The sequence below is a fragment of the Calypte anna genome, chromosome 2 (genome assembly GCF_003957555.1).
Source record: "Calypte anna isolate BGI_N300 chromosome 2, bCalAnn1_v1.p, whole genome shotgun sequence".
In the NCBI taxonomy this organism is placed as follows: domain Eukaryota; kingdom Metazoa; phylum Chordata; class Aves; order Apodiformes; family Trochilidae; genus Calypte; species Calypte anna.
Genome location: NC_044245.1, coordinates 113,519,108 through 113,538,548, shown reverse-complemented (window position 1 = coordinate 113,538,548; position 19,441 = coordinate 113,519,108).

Genomic DNA, 19,441 nt, shown 5'->3' with positions numbered 1-19,441 from the left:
TATCTCTGGACTGTCATTTTACTTTCTTAAGATTCTCTAAGATGTATGACAAAGTCACCTAAAGCAGCTTTAAACTAGGCAGATCAAACACCATTACAGAAGCAAATAAATAGCCACCATATTGTTACCAGTGATTTTTGTTGGATTTTGTGCCATTCTCTGAATTCCACATCTCCACAAGCCTCCATCAGTCACATTCCTTAAGTCTTTGGGTGATTCCATTAAAGGTAGCATGGGTAGCATGCCCACACATTTCACTTCTGGTGGTGGAATGTCTGTAAGAACAATTGTCCCTGGAATAACATATTTTGGTTTTCTGTAACATCCCTGTCCTTTACTGCTGCCAATGATGGATAGATAGATGTCATGAAAGTGTATTTTTAATGAAACATCTTCCAGCTGTAAGAGATAGCTTTCTTATCATCTGCCAATGAAAAGAACAAATGGGCTGAAAATATTGTTGATAAACTGTTTTTTGTATGTTTCTAAGGACTTATGGTCTGACCTTTTGTCCTTGACTCAAAAGTAAGACCCATCACAGAAGATGAGATATAGGTCTAGCAGATATCTTCAAATTCCACATTCTGTCAAGGCATCCAGTCCTGCTGATAGAGCTCTTCCTGAACATGGAATTTTGGACTCAGTCCTAGTACTGCTTTAAATTATGTATCTGTTTCTCTTCTCACTATCCACTGTTCTAAATATTCAAAGGTAAATAAAAAGATTCTGTAGTGTATGATTATTTATTACCTATGTGTTTTCTTTATAATTTTATGTAACTCTTTTTCATTTTCAAAGGAGACCAGAGAACATCAATTAGTTATCATTTTCAATATGTATAATATTAAGCTATCACATATAATGCACGTGGTTTTCAATTAATACTTCGCTTCTCTTTGTAAGGGAATTATCCAGTCTTTAGATACAGCTTGTTTTCCCACTTTTGTCAATTATATTTTTGTGTGATTTATAGAAATTATAGCACATTCAGTATAAGTTAACACTGACTGAGAGAACACATGAAAACCTGGCATTATCATAATTACGTGTACCCTGCTCCCCCTTTCTTAAACAAATCCTTCAGAAAACAAGAGGTGTTGAGGATAGCTGGGCTATGAAATGTTTTAAGCAAAATACCCATCCTTGGTGAAAAGGAATTCAATGCAGAATTACAAGAGCAGATAACAAAAGATAATATGGTGAAAGTAATTCTCAGCTCCCTGGAAAATTAAGAACTCTTTAAAATCCTTTGTCTCCTTCAAACTGACTGCTCCAGACTGTGGTTTAATGTTCTATTTCAGCTTGGTCTATGAGACACTGAAGTATTCAGTAACTCCTAGAGCTGATCTGACTTTCAGCTACCCAAGGAATACCAAGAGTAGAGAACTGAAGGGAAGGAAAAACACCACAGGATTCAACTCATGGATTAAAATCAAGTCCTCAGCACTGTGTAGAGGCTTCTGCCTTTATTCCCATGCAATGATGTTCTCAGAGACAGGACAAGAGATACAAAAGACATTGTCTGCATGTGCCCTGGTTTGGGCCAGGATAAAGCTGATTTTCTGTCTTGTACTTTTGCTTTCAGCAAAGTCTCTTGTAAGTAGCTGCACTTGCTGAAATTAACAGCAAGTTTCTTAGACAGTGACTGCTTCTAGGACTGATAACACTTGATGTTTATAGTTACTGCTAGAGACTGGTATGCAGATCCAAGGACACTGCTCAGCTCTGAGGAACATTTTGCCCTCCAGAAGGAGTAAAGAGGTTCCATCTGCAGCCCTCCTTTGGGAAGGAACGGACAAGATAGATGCCAGAATTGACCAAACAGAGTATTCCATCCCATACACGTCATACTCAGTAAAAATTTGAGGGATCACAAGGGTCAATCCAGCTTCCAGCTTCCTGCCCTTCCTGCATCCCTTTCTTCGCCCATCCCCTGTTTCCTTTGGCATCCTGGAAGGATTCTGTCCATCTGTCTGCCTGTGGTCCTGATCCGTGCCAGCCCATATCTGTGTGTTCCTGCCTCCAGTTCCCGACTGCTGCCGACTGCAGGAGTCCAGCCTGGACTTTCCCAGGGCTGCCCTGGGACGTGAGGGTTACTGGGGGAAGATGGGGGAAGGAATGTGGTATCAATTTTCCTGTATACTTGTATGTATTTAGTAATTTTTCCTATTTATCATTACTGTTCCATTAAAGTTGTGTAGTTTAGTTTCCAACCCATAAGTCCCTCTCCCTTATTCTCTCTCCTTTCTTTATCAGGGAGGAGAGAGAGATTAATAGAGAGCATCTGTTACTTGGTTTAATGGCCGAGCCAGTGTGTTAAACTGTGACACCATGTTTGCATTGCCTGGCACTTCCTCCTCCTTCCTCTGCTATGTGATAATCCTGGACCACTGGAATGACATCCTTAGGGCTTTGCTTGACTGGCCCAGTCTCATTACCCACCCTCCCCCCCTATGCTGACAGTGTCTGCATGAGGTCAGATGCCTGTTTTCTTTCCTGGGTGTCTGAAACCCCCTCTTCCCACAGCTACTAAATCTTCCCCTTGTTTATTCCTTTTTCATTCCCTCTGGATACATGCCACATGGGCAGATCTGCAGAGGGTATTAGGAAAGATGGGGTCTTTTAGTTCTTCAGTTCCTTCACAGGGGCTTCAGCATTTTAGCTGGAAATTCAGCTGAGAACAATGCCACATCTTTCATGGCAGTGGGGATTTAGAGTTCCTGTTTTAGGTTTGCTTTTTTATATTGATTTTTCCAGTATTTAATGTACAGAATTTACCAGATAAATGCTACAAATGCATTAGGTTTTGTCTATAGGCTTCAGCCAATTTTGGACCAAAAAGATAAAGAGCAAGCAAATAAAAATTGTGCAGTTCTATCAGGCTGGACTGCTATTTACAAATTTGGCTTTGAAGTCGATGCTAAAATTGTTGACATTCTAGAACAAAAAGTGCTTCATTGTGATTTACTTTAATCTCTATGAGTTTCTAGTGGAAATAATGCAAATTGATGGTTTTAACAGTCTATTTGCAGTTAAAATATTTAAAATTAAAAAAAAAATATTTGCAATACATGATGAACAACCCAGCTTTAAAAATTATTTACTCCAGTATGTATCACTGGTACAAACAAAACTGGAAACAATAGGTATAACCCTTTGTTTTCAAAGAAATCTTAATAAATCCAAGTTCATTGGAAAACAGATATACTCCTGCTAGGGTAGATATGACTAAGGAATAGTCAGAATTTCCATACATCCAGGTAATGCAACTAACTTGTAATAATAAAAATACAGACCTGCACACTTTGCTGTAGCTCACATTGCTCTCATGGAGAGCCAATTAAAAGATTTCCTAACAGAGGTAACGAGATGATTCCCAGGTAAAAAACCACAGCAGAGACTTACAAGAGGGTCCCTACCCATCCCACACAAGCCCAATGTGTTAACTTCAGAGCCACTATAAAGTGGGAGAAGCCAGCACTGGTGCCACACCACACTCAGGGTCCTGCAGGGATAGCTCAGGTGCTCTGGCCAAAAGCCCTGTGGGAATGTTGCCCTTGCCACTCAGCCTCCTGTTACCCCTCTGTGATTTTCCATGGACAGCTGGACCCATAACATGCAAATTGATATTTGGTGTATAAAAACAAGCAGAGGCAACCAGATCTTTCTGCCCAGTTCTGAACTGTAAGATGAGGAGCTTATCAGCATGTTTTCAAGGGCCTCTATGGAGAAATGCCTCTTTTTAATGTTGATCTACTGTTATGCTGCTAAAAGAAGCCATTGCTTCCACTTTGTGATAAAAACATACAGATGAACAGTTTAAGCAGGTTCAGATAGGAATTTCTTCTTTTATTATATACACATTGGGCTATATAAGAGTATTGCAGTTTGCTGCCATGGCTCCTAATTTTCTAACCTCAGTTAAACCCCTGTTACAGGGGTCACATAGATCCAAGTGAGGGGAGAAAAGAGTACAAAGTCTGTGACTGCTATGCCTCAGCTAATGTAATCAAATACTTCAGCAATCAATAGTCACCTGCCTTGCCAGGGTCACGGACACCACTAGGTTATAACAGGGCAATTCTCTACTCTACAAGTAGTAGTACTTGCCTAAGATCAAAAAAAAAAAAAAAAAAAAAATTGAGACTAAAGACTATAAAATCAATTAGAAAAATATTAGCAGATGCAGGATGGTGGGAGGAGGCAGCCTCTGCCATGTGTTGTGTGAATATTTCACATTACATACTAATCAGGTAAAATGCACAAAGTGTTATGGAAAGAAGAGGGGCAAAGGCTTCACCCCTTGGGTAAGAACTAACCATGAAGCTAGCTGAAGTATTCACTTCTTTTCTCAGAGAATCTGCAGCCTGTTTTCTCTGAAAACCAGAACAGTTTCAACAGGTATCCCCCCCCATGATAGCCTTATAGCCAAAGTGCTCTCTTAGAAGAGAACAGATTCAATCTGGACATGGGGTTGAAATCTCTAAAGTAGAGGAGGGAACTGAGTCCAGCCTCCCTCACACCCCAGGGGATGACTCTAACCTTGTTGTCCTGTAAAGCATAAGAGTGAGGGGGTACTGAGGGAGGGACAAGAACATTATAGATTAGGCACACCAAGGAGTTTAAGTGCTCAGGCATTTTTGGATCCAAATGAGCTCCACGCAGAGGCAGCCAGGTGCCTCTGCACAGTGATCTTGGGATTAGGAGCAATACACAGGCAGCTGAACGAGAGCAGGTGGTTCATAACCCATCAGAAGGAGGTGTTTTGGCTGATCAGGTGGAATCCAGACAGTGAAAATGTTTTACAGTTTTCAGGTTAGAAGAAATTCATACTTCTTCATCATGGAGTTCTTGGAGGTGACATGATGATCTCACTCATGAAGCCAGCCACCTTATCAGAAAACAAGAGTTTCACAGTTCTGAAACCATGCTGGCTGTAGCTGTTGTTCACCAGCTGGTGAGCACAAAGAAACTACTCCAGATAAACTGCTGCTGGATCATAAGGGTCAGGTAAAACTCCCCTGGTCAGCCATCTGCACATAGCAGACTGAACCAGCTCCTTTCCAGCAACATGAGTGGGAAGCAGCAGCAGCCACGCTGAAAGGCAGCAGTGGGAGGTTTGGAAGGATGGAGATGCAGTGTGGAGGGGGTCTCAGGGGTTGGGATCTGGCTCTTGTGAGCTGCAGCACCCTGGTGATTTCCTCGAGGTTAAATTTCAGCCTGGAGCTGCTTGATAGGATGAAGCTAAAACCACCCAAGGAAAATTTTAAAAGGAAGAAGCTGCCACTGCATTGTGTGTGAACTTGATCTGAGGCTTGTTTTGAGAAATACTCTAGTGGCAGAAGGAGAGGACCTTCTGGTCTCTGGATCCTGAGGGGCTGGAGGTCAAAGCTGCACGCAAAATGCTGCTCTTCAAATCAAAAATACAGTACTTCTGAGCTCAAACAGAAGATCTGTAGGCACCTACTAATGGAGCTGCCACCAAGTTCAGACAGACACTCTTCAACTTGTCAACAGTGTCTTGTGGTTTTGAACTAAGATTTTTAAGCCCTACTTAAGGCTCTTCAATTGTTTTTTGATTTTACTGTATAAATATCAGGGTAAGATGGTGTTTACAGTAAGACTTTTGCTGTAAGTTTCTGAAGAAGAAAAAAAAAAGAGAGAGAGAAAGCAAAAGGAGGAAAAGTCATGCAATACTTTTTCCTGAAATCACAAAATAAATTTTAGTGATAACTATAGCTTAGTTATCAATAGGGTGCTTCAAAAGTTATTGGTCATGATCTTGGTGTAAATGGATAGCTGCAGGAGCATAAATAGGTATTCACTGTTTATGAATGGTAAAGAATGCTAAAGCTACATGTCAGCAGCCTGAAGGCAGGGCAAAGATCTGTTCTCAATTAAACCACAGTAAGGTCAACACAGTGAAGCAGCACGCAGAGGGGGCTTGACCATAATTGTGAAGGCAGCCTGTCCTTGTTCAACTAACTGCATATGGGAGGTTTGGTGGTAAAAGCAGTCATTGCCTCATAACAACCTTAGCATTAAATAATAAAAAGGCTACATGCTACTAAATAGACTGCTGTCAGTGTAAATACTCAGCTTGCTAACTGTTGTTGACTTTAATTTGTTTTCTGCCAAGACAGACAGCTCTGTGGGACACACTTCAAATCAGATTATCAAATCAGTGGTCCACGTGTCATGAAGGGAGAGAGAGGTCACTTCAGAGCAACTCAGTAAAGAGCCACAGCTTTTTGAAATTAAAACTTCATTTTACATAATTCACCAACAAATAAGATCCTGCAGATTCTACTTATCTTTTTAAGGATAACAGTCATTTCTGAAATTCACCTTATCAGATGGCAGGTTTCCATAAAGGTTTTCAAAGATTAAAACTCTTTGGCTGACTGAATCACCACTGGTTTGAGAACTCATCTGGAGGAGCCGTGTATTTCTCAGTAGCATTTTTGTAATAGTTGATTGGGAAGGTTTTTCAGTCTTAAGTAACTGCTGAGTTGAGACGCTGAAACAACCACGAGAACATCATAAAAGACCATAGGCTTGAAAAGGTCAGGCTTGAAGTCCACTTCACCCTAGGTTTCTTTTCTGAATGATGCCCCACATGTGGCAATGGAAGTCCAGGATCTGCATTTTCAGGGTTGGAAGGGACCTTTAAGATCATCTAGTTCCAACCCCCCTACCATGGCCAGGGACACCTCCCACCAGATCAGGTTGCTCAGAGCCCCCAGAGGGAATGGATACTTGTTCTCAGAGGCACTCAGCCTGCAAGTGCTCAGCATTTGTTCAGTAAAATTGAAGGTTTTCTGTAAGGGCTCTGGGAAGCCTCCATCCTTTTGTTAGCCGCAGGCAAACACCCCGTATGAAGTGCCGGCTGGCAGGAGCGCGGGGCCAAGTCCTTGTCACCCCTCTGGCATGCTGGGGCCAGCTGCACCAGGGCCAGTCTCACCTTTGGTCCAGTTTATGGAGAGATCCATGCCAACTCCCCTGTCTCTTCCCAGCCCGTGCTCCATATGGATGTCTGGCCTATGTTGCACAAGAGTTGCTACAAAAGGCAAATCAGAACCTGCAAGAGAACTGCAGGTAGATGGGAATATTTGGTACCTTGGAAAGCTTCATGGCTCACCATCATGAAATTGTACATCTGGTTTGAGGCTCAGGGTGAGGACCACTGCCCAAAGAGTTTCGTCAGGGGGTGAGAGGAGATCTGGGCCTTGCTGACCTGTTTCCTGGAGCCCCTATTACAAGAAAGGCATAGAGTGCCGGAGTGTGTCCAGAGAAGGGCCTTGAGGATGATCAGAGTGCTGGAGCACCTCCCCTATAAAGAAAGACAGAGAGAGTTGGGGTTATTCAGTCTGGAGAGGAGAAGGCTCTGAGGAGACCTTATTGTAGCCTTTCAGTATCTGAGAGGCCCTAACAAGAAAGCTGGTGAGGGACTTTTTGGGACATCAGGTAGTGATAGGACTAGGGGGAATGGATACAAACTAGAGGAGAATAGATTTAGATTGGAAGTTAGGAAGTTCTTCACCATCAGGGTGAGACACTGGAACAGGTTGTCCAGAGAGGTGGTGGAAGCCCCATCCCTGGAATTTTGCAAGGCCAGGCTGGACAGGGATCTGAGCAACCTGATCTAGTGGGAGATGTCCCTGCCCATGGCAGAGAGGTCAGAATTAGATGATCTTAAAGGTCCCTTCCAATCCTGAAAATTCTATTATTCTATCATGACCTCAGCTCTGTCCCCTTCCTTAATTGTAATTGCTCCTTACTGTGAGTGAAAGGCTTTCTCCCTGATTTACCTGACATTTCAGCTTGGCTACTCTGCCCAAGTAAGTGAAGCCTCAGAAAAGGCAAACAGTCAGTGGGGAGCTTTCTAAAAATACATCCTCCACATTGAACTGGCTCATTTCATGGCTATTTTATTTCTTAGATGTAAGAACTTGGAACAAGGAATAATATCCTTCTAGGGATTAAAAGCTGATGTTAGAAATGAGAGGGGAAACCACTAATGATGCAAGCAGCAGGCAGCTATCTGGATTCTGTTAACTGTGCCTCATTCTCCAGGTACATTAGCTTCTTTTAGGTATTATTTAGACACAGCAAATCTTTGTAAACAGACCAAAACAATTGTTGTCTATTAAAGTTGCATGTCTGGATGTAAAAGAAGTCCTCCTGCAACTGCAAAAAGACTGCAAAGGACTTATACTGAAATGTGATGATCGGACAAAGCATTAGGAATTCTACATAACCTATAGAAACTGTAACCAGATGGTAAGGGTGTCGGATACAGATGTACAGTGAGATTCTTGCACTGCAGAGCTGTCTGCAGATGGATGATATTAGGTTCCTAGAGGAGGCATTGCAATGCCTGGTTGTAACAGCAGACACCTAGATGCAATTCAGGAGATACAAACCAACTGCGTAGGGTCCTGGCTCAGGCAGAGTAGAGGTAAGGGATGAAGGGACAGCCCCATCTCAGCCCACGAGTAGCTTCTAAAGCATAACCATGACAAAAATTACAGGCTTATTCCTTGGCCTCCCTGCTGAGAATGTTATTATTATTATTTATTATTGATACTAATTCCACAGAGATTGGGACTTCATTGTAAGAAGTTTAGAAACACAGAACAGAGCCACTGTGCTTCTCTCAAGGATGTCACAGTCTAAGGAAAAGCCAAGACGAAAACCATCCATCTAGAGGAGAACAAGGAAACAATGAGGCAGTTCTGCCAGCATGCCAGCCAGTGGTCGGAAGAGACCAACAGATTGTTCAATATCAAGTTTATCACTCACTAAAAAGCACCTTGATCTCATCAAAGTTAGAGCTTAACAATTAGACAGTAAATACTAGATGACAGACAAGTGAGGATTAAGCTACAAAGTTCCTTGAAAATGGAAAAAGAGTGGTTTACCTTCAGGGCTACACAGGTTGCAGCAAGGGAGGATGGACCATGGGATAGAAAAACAACTTTTGCAGCAAAAATACAAATGGATGTAGTAGGACAAAAGAGCAATAGAAATTTGTTCTAGAAAATAATACATCCAAGGGAGAACTTGGATGAATGTTTTGTAAGGAGAATGGCTGCAAAAAACTTTAATATCTTAACAAGTTACACAGAAGTCAAGACATAACCTTTTAAGAAGAGGAGCACTACTGAGTGTCAAAAAGATTGCTGATGGATGACCAAGGGTGAGGATGAGTACTGTTTTTGAGACTTTACTTGGCTAAAGACATTGGGAAACAGCATCACCTGAGTGGAGCAGGTGTAAATTCAATGGATTGGATGCCAGGACAGCACTTAAAAGCAATCCTTCAGCTTGTGATCTTAAATGGTGGATTCAACAAGCTTAGAAGCAAGAAAGGGACATGCCTGAATCACCACTAAAGTAAACTCGTGTTAGTAAACAAAGGATAGAGGGAGAACAAAAGTTTAAGGGAAACTCTCAGGATGTTAGATAGGTCGGAGTCTGAAGAAGAGGAAGAGAGTCCAGGTAAAGTGCGGGCCCAGTGGAAATCATGTTTCAGTTTCCAGAGCAGACCCTATTCCAGTTACTGCTCTAAATAAAATACAGCAGACTGAAGCCACATGCACATACTTATGCAAATATTTGCTACCCCTCTGATCAAAGTTATTAGGTGATAATGTTCAGCCTTGGAAACTGGCCTTGAACAGCATTTATTAAAGTGCTCCACTACTACAGCTATTGCTAAAGATTGGTATGCCAAACTGCACCATCATACAACCTTGAACCTTTGTGCAGAGGACTGCCAGTAAAAACATACAGAAAATAACATATCTGGAGCCTGCCAAATAAAAAAAACCCATCAACTATCACCAGCACAACAGAACAATTATTACAATTTAGGTATTGTCAAAAACATGCCGGCAACAAGAAGCAGGTACAAGATCCAGACTTTTCACTGCTTGTTAGGCATATCCAGGAGATAATTGTATTTTTGAGGCAGGTGTTTTTAACAAGTTACCAGCCTTTAGTTCAAGTTGTAGCTTCAGTGTAATACAGATTTTTATAATGAATATATAGTGACCATATAAGAAAGAAAGGGAAAAAAGCTGGGTGTGACATATATAGATGAAAATAATTTATGTTATAATCTGAAAAAAAAAATATATTGAATTGTGCCACCAAACACTGCAGAAAAATATAATTTTAAAAAGATTGAATCCTATGTTGAGACTGGAAGAGAGTCAGAGCCAACTCAAAGACTAAGGAACCTCTCTGTAAGTGTCTGTATGTGAACCAGATGTTGAAACTCCTGATATACCCAATGAAGATCTGGTCAGCCCAAGCAGAGAGCTTAATACCAACAGCTGCCAAAGTATGTGGGTAAACCAAACAAATTCTAAACTGAAATGATGGGACTAATAAAGGGTTTGCATCATTTATGTACATCCAGGGCCATTCAAAATACCATGTGGTATCTCATGTAATCTCATTTCATATGGGCATATGGATCCCATAAATTGTGTCAAAGCTGTTGACTTCATAGTGTCCTCAGAGACCAAAAGGCTTCTGGAAACTGAGTGTGGAATGGCAGCCTGATCAAGCCCTAATCCTCTACAGATTCAAATGGGAGCTGGACTCCTTGCTCATACATAAATGTGTACAGATAGATACCTACACTAAACTGCCCTCATCTTTCGACTAAATTTTGTCCTCAGAGTTTCAAGGACTGCCACAGAAATGCAGGCTTTGAATTTCATTTTGGTCATCAGCTTTAACAACAAATTTTGATTTCTACAGGAACAATAGGTATCAATCACATACAATAATAAATACAATAATAAACAATAATAAAACTGCCCTGGTGACTTCTGCTCTTGATTACCCTGTGAAAGGAGATCCTGGAGAGAGTGATCTTGGCTTAGGAGTTGTATCATACAATTTGTACACATCTACAATCTATGTGGACCCATACAGCATTTTGTTTTGAACATGCTTGCCAGCCACTTCTTTGGAATTCTTAAACAGTAGAAGTTTCCCAAGTCACTTGGCATTGTTTTGCTTTCACTCTTGTCAACATCAGTAAAAAACTTCCACCATAGAAAGAGAAACCCATGTGAACTGCTCTTGAAAATCTCTACAAGTTTTTCTGGAAGGGCAGAATGTACTGGCTTTCTGTACTTCTGCTTAATTGAAACCACAGAAGAGGTATATCAGGGCAGATTTCAAGAATGATTTTCTGTCTGTTGGTGTATGCACAAAAAAAAAAAAAAAAAAAAAAAAAAAAAAAAAAAAAAAAAAAAATCCATCAAACTACAGAGATGTTAACATCTGCTGATATTAAATTTTGATATGGAGCATCTCATGACTATGACAGCCATAGTGTTCACATCAGTTGGTGAGATGCCCATTGCACAAACTCTTCACAGTAAAAGTTCAAGCGCAGACCTGCCTCATTTTTGTTTACTTCAATATAAACCAGAGAAAACCTATGTAAATTCCCAATTTGAAATTTTATAATACTCCTTTTTGTTTTGTTTTGTTTGGCATTTATTCTGATAAGCTTCCATGTATTTCTGTTTGATGCTGCAGATGTTTCTTATAAACATGAGAATTTTATGAATCTGCTTGCTTTATATAGAACAATAGAGCATAATCTCTACTCACAGGAGGAAAAAAGAGCCTGTCTCACTAGGTTCATTGGAGCAAGTCAAATCTACCTCTATCATTACTTCCTTTCCAAAAACCTCAGATAGAAATTGCACCTACCATATCATTCAAATGAAGAATTTCAAAGACACCTGAAGACACCTGGAAATCTCTTCTTCATAAGAACGACATTCTATCCTATAATGACAACTTCACTAGTATAAAATTGAAAACAGACTGGTATTCCAAAAATCTATGAAGTCATGATCCTAGGGGAAAAGATTGTTTTAGTCTCTGGGACCTTTTCCTTTCTTGACAACTATTCCCATCATTTATGAAATAAAGTGTATCAAGTGCTTGTTCAAAGAATGGTCACTGGTTGCAATGTTCCAAACAGGTCCACAAAACTCCATTGACCATTAAGCCATTGACCACTCCTCTTTGGATGCAAATGTCCTACTAAATCCTTATACACTGATCAGTCCATTTGTCAAGTCCTTATCTCACCAATGTAGAGAGAAGTATGTTGTGAGGGACATGTCAAAGGCCTTACAGAAATCCAGACAACATCCATATCTCTTCCCTTGTCCACTGATGTAATCACTCCATCACAGAAGGCCATGAGGTTGGTCAGGCAAAACCTAATTCATTATCTCATATTTCATGTTTCTCACCTGCAACTGCACAGATGTCCTGTATTACCATCGGTTTAAATGCAACCTGACCTGTCTGTCCCTTACTAAGTCAGGAGAGCAGGATAAAAGAACAGATAAAAGTACAGATAAACAAGTGGTAGCTTTCAACCTAACTTATTCCATGATTCATCTTTCCTCCTTATCCCAGTTTTTGCACTGCAGCAAGGAAAGTAAATCTTCAAGGGACTAATGCAGTGCTCAAAAGAGGTTCATAAGCAGAGTCACTTCTTGCTGCTGGAGCTTTTTTTGTTTGCTTTCCTTTTAACTTCCTTATGTAGAAAACTCCATTGGCTCACAGAATGAGAACAAACTCCTGCTGACATCTGCAGCAAGCCAGTATCCAGTCTGACTGTTCTGCTTTAGGGAACAGTGAAATGAGAAAGAAAACAAGGAACAAAAAAGAAAGAAGAAGAAGAAACAACAGGAAGGGGAAGTTCTCTTATGGATAGGTTGCAGTATCTGCAGTCTTGGTATGTCACAAGTTGACAACTTGCAATGACAGCTGAAATCCCATGACTGGGATGAAACTTTGAGGGTTGGCAATACTGCCAAAGTGCTCTGAGGTTAAATGCCATAATTGTCCACTTAGTCAAAAATGCTGAGGAAAGAGAGACATATGTTCTAGCATGCAAAAGATAAAAAGCAATCTGGAAAAAATAAGTCTAAAATAATGTATTGCAGTGAGAACCAGCCACCCCCCCCCCCCCCAGCCCCCCATGCTAACCAAAGTCTTCTTTTATTATCATTCAATTCTTATGTCCACTGTTTTATTTCATTAGGAAGTCATCACATAGTATTTCAGCTCACAGAGTAAGGGAATAGGCTCATGCTTCCAGTGCAAATCTTTCCTTTTATCTCTATATAGAGGTTAAAGGACTTCATTCTGACCAGAGTAGGGCTGAGAAACATCCAGATACCAATATCGTCTGAATAGTGGCAAGAAGCTACGCAAGAGAATAAACACCTTTTTAATTAAAAATTTAGCTTGGCTATGGCAAAAAAAAAAAAAAAAAAAAAAAAAGGTCAAAGAATATGGAAAGCAGGATCTCTTAGTGATGTCTGTATAAAAAGTCACAATCTTCCACTACTGAGTTAAGGAGGAGTTGTTTTCCTTTCTCCCACTTTAACACATACCTTCCAAAAGATATACGCACAAAAAATCTGGCTTGCAGAAATAAGGTGAATCCTTGGGATACAAACTATAATGAGCTAACCTCAAGAAAGTAATTTTTCAGCAGAAAATACAACATGATCAGCCAAGTAACTTCATTCTCAAGAACATTAAACACATAAAACCAAATAAAAAGAATGAGTTGAAACCCTGAGAATATAGAATGGAAATATGTTGTCAGAAGACTTCCTCAGTTTCAGTGACAGATATTCAAGAAGGCAAGAGGAAAAGGAAGCAGGACAGGTATGAGAGAAGGGCAGCCACCTGCATGGGAAGTGTAGACTGCAAGCTCCATGGGTGCTGAGGTAGCTGGAGTAAGGCAGCAGTGTCTCCTATTGCCAGATCTGCTGAAGCTCCTCTAGAAGAAATACCTGATACAGATTACAACCTGTTCCTCCCTAAGAATGACAGGATAAAGAAGGGAGGGAAAGTTTCTTTTTAACCATTTGCTGTGATCAACTTGTAGGGTGTTTGTTATCAACAGCTCTATGTGAGGGCAAACCAGAAAGGACAACTGGGCTCTACTGGTATTAGCAGCCATTTCTCAGGTGCTTAACTAACACTGACCTTCAACTATCCAGCATGCTCAGGCTTCTTTGTAAAGCCTAAGACTTCCCTTTTGCTATAAAGTGTAAGATAGTGGCAGAATCTGTATCATTTCACCAAGGGAATTTAGATACAATACTTACTGCATCCTGAAAAAAACATAATATAGTTAATTCATGAAAATTAGTTTAATTTCATCAGACCAGGAGCTTTGGCAACCCCTTCTTAGTTTCATTTATAAAATCCTACTCCAAATAAATTCTTCCTGTCTGATAGTACGGTTATAGAATTTTTTTCTCCTGTCTTGCAGGAATTAAAACATCCTTACAACTGCAGACAAGCTTTCTATAACCACACTACTGTTACGATGCAACATTTCAAGTTCTTCTGAATACATTACAAAAATCCATATTATTGACCATCACATTACTGCTCTATGGAAAAGTGAATAACTTGCTTATCTAAGAGTTGGCTTAAATAAGTCTATTAACAAAATGTAGTTCTCTCCGTAATAAACATATCTCACAGCACTTAAAACTTAGTTCCTGCTCTTTTTACAAAGACAGCAGCACTATCTGCACATGTTACTATTCTAAGAAAACTCTTAATTTTAAGTGTGTGTTTGTTGGTGGCCTTGGCCATGAGTAAAGGCCATTTGGAAATCACTAACTCCAGGTCACGGTTACCTTCTCTGCTTGCGCAGTCGGTTGGGTAATAACGCCCATACAGGCAACGAAGGCAAACAGACCTTGCCAGGTTGACATGTTCTGACTTTTTATGGGTTCAGCTAAACTGCAACTTCAAAAGAGAAAGAAAGAGAAAAATATTTTTCTTTTCCATATGTTGTCTCTGCAACAGTACTACATCCATCAATGCATCATGGTCCTAGGAGCTAGAACTGGAGGAACCAATACCGCAGTCATTAAACAGAATTTTTATTGTTTCAGAGTTTTACTGCAGTAGGGCCTGACAACTGCAACTAAGACTAGGAATCCGGTGTTTTTAGGGAGTGCAGACACAACCAAGAGACATAGCACAAGCCACAAAAAAGCTTAGGCTCTGAGCATTAAACCTGGAGTTATTTATTCTCACTTGTGCCTTCCAGCAGGCCAGTAGTCTCCAAGGAGCTGCTTCAGGAGAGAGGCATTAAGCACTGCAGGCTCAGTCTTCTGATACAGAACTTCTAAGATCCTTTCTGTACACATATGAGGTAATGTTTAGCTGAGCAAATAACAAGTACAAACTGCTGTGTGGAAAAGGTCAGTGGAGGTTAGAGGAGAAACACGGAGAATCAAAGTTCTTCCAAAATCCTTTCAAGATTCTAGTTTTCTCATATTGATTTGCTGACACTGTGACCTATTTCACATCTTTATCATATGTGCAAGCTAAGCTTTATTTCTCCATTTGGGCTATGAGATACTACCAAAAACCCCCCAAACCCAGAGACTCGTGTTCCAAAGGCTGTAACAATTCCTGTAACAACAGAAATACAAAAAGCACTGAAAAAAAACCCCCAAAAAACCCAAGTGAATCTCATATATTAATAAGAGTCCCTTGGAGGATGGGGTGTCACAGAATTGTCAGATTTAGAGGTGAAGCATCAAAACACTGAAGAACTCTTAAATCTGTAATACACCATGACTAATCAAAATTTATTTCTTATTGAACATTAAGGATTGTGACTGATGCCAGACCTGTTAAGTTTAGATGAAACTTAGAATGTTTCCAGGCATTCCAGCTTTATTTTTTATTCTGTAAAGGTTGATTCTTAGTCACTACCTTAAAACCAGCTTGCAGTACTGTAGAAGAGTTAGCTCTCTCCTTGTAGGCCAATTGCACAGGTTATTTTTACCATTTTCACAGAGAGAGATGAGAAGAGTATGTTCAAAACAACTAAAACCAAGTAAGAATAGCCACTTTTCCCTTTTGTGGATAAAAAGAGAAACCTTAAATATGCATATACAACTCAGTGGTACATCTGAACTTCCCTGGTGTTGGGATGTAAAATAGGACTGAGGTTCACTTTTTTCCTCTGAGCAGATCCTTTCAAGGTCTACTTGTCTGATCTCTGCAGAGGAAGCATTCACTCCTTTGAACACAGACTGAATCCTGGCTTAAAATACTTTGAGTGGTGACCAAAGTTACCAAGAAGTTCCACCTAAGATCTGTGCTTGTTTTTAGGAAAAAGTGTTCAGGAAGATGCCTTAGAAAAACTGTTGGACTGCAAGAGCAGGAGCAAATAATTTAGTAAAAAGCTTTTCATAGAATTGGCTGGGTTGGAAGGGACCTCAGAGATCATCGAGTCCAACCCTTGAACCACCGTTGTGGTTGCTAGACCATGGCACTGAGTGCCACATCCAGTCTCTTTTTAAATATCTCCAGGGACGGAGAATCCACTACTTCCCTGGGCAGCCCATTCCAATGCTTGATCACTCCCTCTGTAAAGAAATTCTTTCTAATATCCAACCTAAACTTCCCCCAGCACAACTTAAGACCATGCCCTCTTGTCTTGCTGAGAGTTGCCTGGGAAAAGAGACCAACCCCCACCTGGCTACACCCTCCTTTCAAGGAGTTGTAGAGAGTGATGAGGTCTCCCCTGAGCTGCCTCTTCTTCAGGCTGAACAGCCCCAGCTCTCTCAGCCTCTCCTCATAGGGTCTGTGCTCGAGTCCTTACACCAGCCTGGTGAAAGGCTCACACCTTTGGACCTGCTCCAGGACCTCGATATCCTTCCTGAACTGAGGGGCCCAGAACTGAACACAGTACTCGAGGTGTGGCCTCACCAGGGCTGAGTACAGGGGCAGAATCACTTCCTTGGACCTGCTGGCCACACTGTTCTGATACAGGCCAGGATGCCATTGGCCTTCTTGGCCACCTGGGCACACTGCTCGCTCATGTTCAATTTTATCATGTTCATGTTAAATTTTAACATTTAACATAACTTTAATGTAAACCCATTCTGGTGGTACTACATCAATGGTTGGATTTGATGATCTTAAAGGTCTTTACCAACTAAAATGGTTCTATGATTGTATAATCATCTGCCTAAGTCCCTTTATGCTCCCTTCCTCTGCTTTTAACTCTTCCTTTTGGACTGCGGGATTAGGGGACTGCTACAGGAAGTAGCACTGCATTAATAAACATATACAGGAATATAATTTTATAGTTAAAAGAGCTGAAAGCATAAACATTGCATATTCAAAACAAGAGAATCAATTATTTAAAAAGTTATAAAAAGAAAAATAGAAACAATTATTAATATGTATTAAGGTACTTATTCATGGAAAAAGAGTGGTAGCATAATTCTGCATTCAGAACCCAAGTCTTCTCCTCTGAAGATTCCTCCATTTCTTTTTAGGAGAACCAGCATGGGAAGAGAAGAATTCAAATGCACGTAGAAATAAACACCTTACCTGACCTCCTCTCTAGTAACTGTAATTTTCAAAAAAACTAGCACTTACATTTTCACATTAAGGCAGAGATTTTTTATTTTTAAAATCTGATTTAGCATGAATGAACTCAATCAGCACTGAGGTATGTAACATTTCCAGCCTTTAAATATGAAACCTACAGCAGAATTTATTAATTTTAAGTATGACAAAGCAAATTACTTCCCAAAACCAAAGCTATCATATTCTATCCTCTTTTCTCTGTAGCAAAACCTATATAAATTTGGTTTAATTAAAACAAATCTCACAGAAAGCTAGCAGAACAATGAGAATTAACCAAAAAAAATCTTAAATTGGCTTCCAAGGTTGGTTCATTCTAGTAATCCAGCTATTGAAAAAATGTGTTCTCACGTCAAAAATAAAAATACCTGAGTTTTCAGCTTTGTACAAACTTCCAATTCTTGTTATGTCTTTCTCTACCAACCAGTTGCATACCTCCCCTGCCCTGTGAACTGCCTACATGAAATCACCTCACCTGTACATTTTCTTCCTGATATGCTCCCTGATCTGAGCTCCTTTAAGAAAAGAGATTTAATTTCCATTTCCATTGTTTTTGGGGGTCCTATCTGTACTGTTCTTAGGAAGCAGGACCAGCACCATAAATCAAACCCACCATTAACAAACACATAGATTAAATTATCTCCTAGTCACAAAGTCAACTCTGTAAACCTCAGAGGACTGTAGTTTTCCCAGTCATCCAACACCCTTGCAGACTCAGTGCTATTGGTGTCTTTCACAGCTGGTTCCAGATCACAGCTTGACATTTGGCTCTACTGTAGATGCAGCTGATTTGATTGCTACAGTTCACTACATTTTTATCATAGTTGCTGCCTACTTTTGTTCATCACTGTGCTCATCTCTAGAGTTTTCCAAGCTTATTTTCAAATAACTGATAAGCAGCTAAATAGTACCAGCCCTACTTTTAATCTCTTCAGGAACTCAGTCCAAGTGTATCCATCCCACAGGCACATCACAAGCTTACTGGTTTTGGTATGCCATGAATTCAGCATTTATTCTTCTTGCTGTTCAGTGAGTCATCTGCCCATACAACTGCACATTCTTTCACCTCTCAGGCTTAAGCAGCAGGAGCAAGGAGAAGATGCATCTCTCAGTCTATTCTCCCTGCACAGAAAAAATACAATTTAAATATCATGGGAGCTTTAGCTTAGTACAAGCAACTAAGATGGGAGATAGTAATAGCACCTCTGACTGCTTGCCTACTCTTTTCTGGTTCATTTAATATTGGGCAGATTTTCACTAGTGAGAGCAGCATAATATTATTGTTAATATATGCTAATCATACAAGTGTGTCCAGTAGTCACATTAAAGCAGAATGTTTACAAACATCTCAAGGCTGGAAAAAACCTAAAACCAAAAAAACCTAACAAGACTGTGTTTATTAAAAATAAATTATTACAAAGATGGGAGTAGCACAAAAAAAAAAAAAAAAAAACAACACAAATATTTAGGTGAAGAGAGATTTTCTATTTTCTTAAGATTAAACATTTAGTTGTGAATTGTTTGGCTCTTGTGTGATAAAGGATTTCTGGGAAAGACAAGCAGAGGTGAAGCCTGAGCTTTTCATGAGCTGCCTACAAGGGGAAGTGACAGATTACCTGTATTTCATAGAAACTGACAGGAATTTCCAAGGCACTCAGGAGCCCTGCTGCAAGGAATAGCTCAACATTCTCTTCCAAGTTCCTTCTCACTGGTTCCAATCTCCCTTCTCCCTTGTAGCCGGTCTTAACTGCATATCCACATGGGTCAGTATTCAAAGAACTTTTCTGCCAAAAATACTAAGGTATTAGCTATAAGAGGGGAAATTTAATGTTAATGTTAATAAAACGTATGACATAAAATTATGAGAGCAGATAGGTTTTGAAAAAGTACTGAGAAGCAGTAAAATATTTAAACATGAGTATTGATACATTTTATTAGTACTTGATGAAGTAATGTC